The following is a 6,395-nucleotide window of genomic DNA, read 5'->3' as shown; positions in this document are numbered from 1 at the left end:
AATAAAAATGTACTCAAGAGTTCATTAAGCAGATGCAACATTCATGCTCCAAACAAAAGTTGAAATATGTTTCCTTCTGAATGGAGTTTTTTCTTACTTTTAATTTTAAAAAATCACATTTTCAAAGCAAAGTTCTTGAAGCTCTGTACAATGCTTTGTACTTTGATGTTAGGCTGCTTGTGGTCATAACATCAAATAATTTGTTTCATTCTTGCAATGAATGATAAAATTCACTGAATGACAAAATTAATCAGTTTTACTATTGTGGAGAAGCACAACTATGTTCAGACTAATCCTTGTAGAATCAGTGTAAAATTTACCCAGTCACTAAAGCTCTGATTCATGCTGGAGGTGAGATATCAATGCAAGATGTATGGTTTTTTTTTTCATTCCCTCTCAAGATGTGTCCGAAAGCTTTAGTAATACATATCCATTTGATCCATGCCGCTATGTCTAACACACTCCTATCATTCTCTGACTTCTAATTAATATTTGGGTGACCTTTAAGTTCTCTTAAACTTATAAGGGATTCATTGTGCACAAATAAGAATTTTTGTGACCTGATAAAAACCTTTTATTTAGAAAGCATATAAAGATTTTTACAAAACTATGTCTGTAAATTTCTTTGGCTTTAAGTGTCCTGATTTATGGGCATTGGCAAGAGGCTGACAGAAGCAGTGACTGTAAGGATCTTAGATTATTGTTTAGTAGAAATGCAGCAGTCCACCTTTCTGTTCAGTCTGTTCCCTCTACAAGCTCAGAGAGCAACCCCAAATCAAGAAATGAGAGTCAGTTACATTTACATTTTCGGCATTTAGCAGACACTCTTATCCAGAGTGACTTACAAAGGTGCTTTGTCATTTACTCATAGAATATATGCTGGTAGAGTACAGTAGGTTAGTGTGAGGGGAAAATGCTTAATGCTTGCTTAAAGGAGGAAGTTAGGAATATGTGACCTTTATGTGACCTTTGCCCTCATCTTGACCAGTCTGCAAGAAAGGCAATAAAGAAGTGATGGAGTATGACAGTTATCACTTAACTGTTGCTGGGCAAAGGTGTAGTAGCAGGGAGTAACAACTTGCTTTTAGCAGGAAAGAATGTTCAAGGACGGTTGAGATGCCTGGCACCTGGAGTCACGAGATTAGCGCATGAGAGAACAACAGGGAATGGTGGGGGTATATGAACCCATGTGAGAGAGATGTTTGAGGCTTCTCTCCCTCGATGCGTAAAGGACAGAACCAATAAAACTCGCTCATCTGCACATCTAACTCGAGTCCAAATGATTTTTCCTCCACAGTTAGAGTCCAACATACCAATGAACTAGAATACTGTAGAATACAGGGATCAGTGCTGATACCTAGAAGTACAAAATACATAAGGTCTATCTTAATGTTGTAGTCAGAGAAACTGTAGTTTATTAGCAGCAGAGGGAAGGTATTTGTATTGTTGAGGTGTATGTAAGGAGGAAGGAAGTAGTACAGGGAGGGGAAAACAGGGTGTGTGTGTATGTGTGTGTGTGAGAGAGAGAGAGAGAGAGAGAGAGAGAGAGAGAGAGAGAGAGAGAGAAGGTCAGAGAGGTAATAAGGAATAGAGCTGGAAGGGCTGAAGATTAGCCAACTGCTGCTAGTTGTCATAAATTCTATTGAGAAAATAAGAGAAATATTAATTTACAATATGAAGCTGTAGTGCAGATAGACTTCCTTGGATGAAGCATGCATCTTGTCAGCTTGGGCTTTCTCTCACCCCTGGCCCACAGACAGGAACCAAGACTCCTCTGGCACCATGATGCCTAGCAACAAAGCCAAAAAACAGCCTAGCTGATGACTTTCTGACCATTTCCACTCATCTTAGGTTTCATAAACCCACATGTTGGAATGCAGGAACCTCTTAAGAGCCTGGTTAAACTTCAAGGAACCATGACCCTAAATTCCATTAGATTTCACAAATATATATGTTTCTTTTCCCCACAGCTTTACAAAATATTCATTTGCTATTTTAACCTACTATAATGTTAAATGGCAATCAGCCAAGAATGTATGACTATCTTAATATAATCTTCAAAATGCGATGTGATTATTCTCTTCATTACTTGTTTCTTATTCATTTGCGTTATTCCTCATAGTCAGTTACCTTGTTGCTGTAACGTGCTTACCTCGTATTCAGTTACAAATTGTTAACCCCTTCTAATTGTATTTACTAGAATTCTTACAGGAACAAACGTAGACAAAATGTATTAAATTCAGTAATTTGTAACCAAGAAAATAGATAATAAATAAAATTGATTATCCAATCACTGCACCCATCCTAGGTTTTGATACTTTGCTTGTAAACTTCATTCTAGGACCATGAGGTTTGAAATTGTTTAAGAAATATATGGTTATATTCTTTTGTTTAATTGATTGGTGGTGGAATGTCTTACAGGAGTTCCATTCTCCCAATCATGAAAACAAAGACTAGTAAACATGCATGCCTTTTCCTCAGCATACACCTGATAAAAGGTTCGACACCCCTGGTCAGTGTAAAGTATGTTGTGCAAAGGACACGCAGGGAGGGAAGGGGTTGATATGACACACCCTCAGACTTTTGTTGTCGTTTCAGAGTGGTTATCATACAGTTGGTGGGAGATAATTTAGAAAGAATCACATAGGGACTAGAGAAAGAAATGTGCACTGAGGGTAGAGCCAATAACAGGGAGAAGAGCGAGTACTTTCTAACGAACTTCAAATTGTCACCTAACCGTCTTTTTGTCATGTCTTCATGGTGGTCTGGAAAGAATGCAGGTTCTTCTTAGAAACTTCACAAACTGCCTGTTGCCTGTCACGAAGCCTAGAAATAAAAATCACAGACAAACACAGCAGGGGTAGACACGGGCTGACTTCTCACATCTTACCTTGAGAGGACCACAAACAGCACCTCCAAAGTCCATTGTGTTCAGGCTAAAGCCAAGAGACTCATACACAGTGTCATCAGTGGAATATAGCACACATCAAAGTAAAAACATAACTATTTCCATAGCGTGTTTTTGGCAAAGGTCCAACACAGTCCAACACGGAGCCCATGTTGTCATTAAAACATTGTCCTGAAAAAAATGCTTGATTTTGAGGGTTTGTTTTTCCTGTCAGTCAGTGTGAAACAATGAACTGGAGTATCATCAGACCTCTGAGCAGTGATAAGATCCAACTCAGACAAAAGGTCAAGCAAAATGGTCAGAGCAGGTACAATAAGGTCAGGTTTACGAACAGACTCACAATCATCTGAACGAGCAGCCACTTTAACAACACCAGTGTAATTGTCTGAACATAAAAACATATTGTGCAGCGGTAGTCAAAGTATGCCTATGTATGTTGTCACTGGGGGCACAGCTGTATTCTAGGGAAGCATGGTGTTCTTGAGTTTTTGCAACGGGGACAGAGCACGACTGTGAGACACAGGGGAATTCGAAAACCATTTGTGGGTTATACAAATTCCATCCGAGCTAATGCAGCTGCAACTGTCAAATTGCAAGCTTTCTGTCCATTTCACCATTGTTCACCTACTACTGATACTTTTAATCCAAAAGCAACTTACAATTATAAGTACAACTTGAGCAATTTAAGGTTAAGGGGCCTTACTCAGGGGGCCCAACAGTGGCAACTTGGCAGTGGTGGGGGCTTAAACCAGCAGCCAAAATCACACAGAGAATCTACAAGCTCGAGGTCACAATGAAAAACAAGGTCAAAAACAAGTATTAAAGCCAAAATATAAATACAAATCTCACAAGAATAATCACAATCCAAACACAATGATTCTCTGCTCAGTGCATCTCGCAATCTCTCTCACGTTCTCTCTGGACAGACCATTTAAAAGGCGGACCAGCTGGCATGAAAATCTAGAGAGGAGTGGAGTAGAGACTCAAATGAGGAAATCCCAGCAGCGAACCTAGTATGTGCAGAGGCACTCTACAACATACACATGCCCATTTTTTTTGTAACAGTTGCATTTGGTATACTATACCAATTTTAGAAGACTCAGTACCTCTGGTCATTAGTAGAATCTTCATGAATGTTCTCCCAACTCTGTTTATACAATGAATATTGTTTATTGTACTCTAGTTAGAATGCTTGAGAGTCAAGAGTGATATTCTAATTTTTGGTAGATGACAAAAAATCACGTTATGTACTGGTGACTTTCATGAGTTCAGACTGAATAAATAACCATTTATTTTCCCTGTTAATCAGGACAGTACCCCAATTAATCTTACCAATTATGATTTCTAAAATTGTTAAAACCGCCACAAAAGTACAACCAAAGGGCAGAGAGGGCAGTTAATTCTATAATAGACTGTAGAGTGCTGAATCATTAGTAAGGGGCATGGGCAGTTCATTTCTGTGTTCAAAATAACTTATACTTCTTGCGTACTGATTGGACCACTATCAGTTTGCCACAGGCAGTATGCGATCAAAATAAAATTTTCCTGTACTTGAAAAATACCCCGATGATGTACTACTTCAGTCAAATATTCCAGTACGCAATTTTTTGTGGTGTACTGAATGCCTTCAGGCAAGAGTGGCAGAAAATCTTTCTCAAGTAAATAGAACCTTCATATGTTCACGTGACCCCGTAGCATGGTATGCGTTTGTCACATGCTGGATATTATACTGTATACTACTACTACTTCTAAGCAGATCAGTGTCCAGTATGGCGTATTTACTGAGTGCAGAATGCAATATAGAGTATGTAGTTGGCTTTAGAGTAGGTTTGAAAGCCCAAGCCTAAAACAAGCATGAGCTTCTGCCAATGGCGGCTGGCCAATAGAGGGTGGTATGGTGCCACCATCCCTGGTTTTCATTTTTTTAAGTAATAAATAACTACGTATTTAAGTATGCATGCACAATAATGTGTAATATATATAACATATTGTGGGAAATTAGGTTCCTGGTAATAGCTGGGGCGATAGAATTGGAGCAGTAGAACAGCAGCGCAGCCTATTGACTGACCGTCGCTAACACAAGATAGGCACATAGAAACAAATTTATGGCCCCAAGCAGACGTTATTGATAAACGTTGTTACTCAAGACAAGGCATTCAGACGCCCCCAAATTCAAAAACATCTCTTCTCCAAAATCCACTTGAGAAAACTTTGGTGGAGAAACTACTCGTTGTTGAGTAGTTTGTTTAGATTGGCTGGCTAGCTAGCTTTAGTCAGTCCAGTTCCTTGTGTATTTTGTGGTAGTTTTTAATTTATTGTCCCAATAAACTAAATAAGCTAGTGAAATGTTAATGTTAGTTAACTGTTAACAACTTGTGTAGCTAACCTAGTGGTTGTTCTGGCGAATGAAGATAGCTAGCTTTCGTAAACTGTTAGCTAGCTAACTTTATTGCTAATATCTTGCTAACGTTAGCTGGCTAGTTGTGTGTTCTGGTGGTGCTTCTGACGAACTGAGCTAAGCCTAAACTTCGCAGTTGTAATTTATGAGTAGGAGTTTTCCTATTGACACCTAATTTATAGGAAAACGGTGTAAGGCCACTGCGCTAACTTTTAAAATGCAAGCTTTCAATGTTCCTTTAGTTAACAAAATATTCAAATGTTTTTCACTGTGAACGTTAATTAAAATTGCTTTGCATCCCAGGATAACAATACAAGTTACGCTAATATTCCTAACTCTCAGCGTTTTTAAAGTTGCTCTAACAAACGTGTGGAAGCCACATAAACCTAACCTACGCATTATGCATACAATCGCAGCGCAAATAAGCTAATTTTCTTTATAGCATAAGACCTCATCCGCCAATGTATTTGCTAATATTACTGTAATATTTAACAAGACTCAGTCTGTAATCTAATAATACATACTGCAACGTTTTATCTGAGCACATTAGAACTACAACTAATGATAATTGTCATTTTTATTTGTTGATTTTTAATGCCAATTACAACAGTTACTGGCTATTTCACAGAGCACTAGTAGTTTGTTGTATTGAGATGGTTGTTAAAACCGACTGTCACAAATAGCCCCACCTACAACATATTTCACCAGCCGTAACTGTCTTCTTCATTCTTGACTAACAGTGAATTTATACTAACAATAAAAATTTTATTTTTACAGTGACAAAGAGATGCAGTTAAAGAGAAAAGCAGTGCACAGACTAAGCAGTATAAAGATTTTTGCTGCTGAGCCTTGCTGCAAATGTGAGTGTGAATCTGTGTGTAGGGTAAGCATCTGTGTGTGTGTGTGTGTGTGTGTGTGTGTGTGTGTGTGTGTGTGTGTGTGTGTGTGTGTGTGTGTGTGTGTGTGTGTGTGTGTTTGTGTCTAACAGGGATGTTGGGTGCTGAGTCAGATTCCCTGGGCTGGAAATAGAGATTTGGGTTTTGTGTGTGTGTGTGTGTGTGTGTGTGTGTGTGTGTGTGTGTGTGTGTG

This window comes from Electrophorus electricus, chromosome 3 (genome assembly GCF_013358815.1).
Source record: "Electrophorus electricus isolate fEleEle1 chromosome 3, fEleEle1.pri, whole genome shotgun sequence".
NCBI lineage: Eukaryota > Metazoa > Chordata > Actinopteri > Gymnotiformes > Gymnotidae > Electrophorus > Electrophorus electricus.
The sequence above is the reverse complement of the archived record's forward strand: the minus strand, read 5'-3'. Positions refer to the sequence as shown.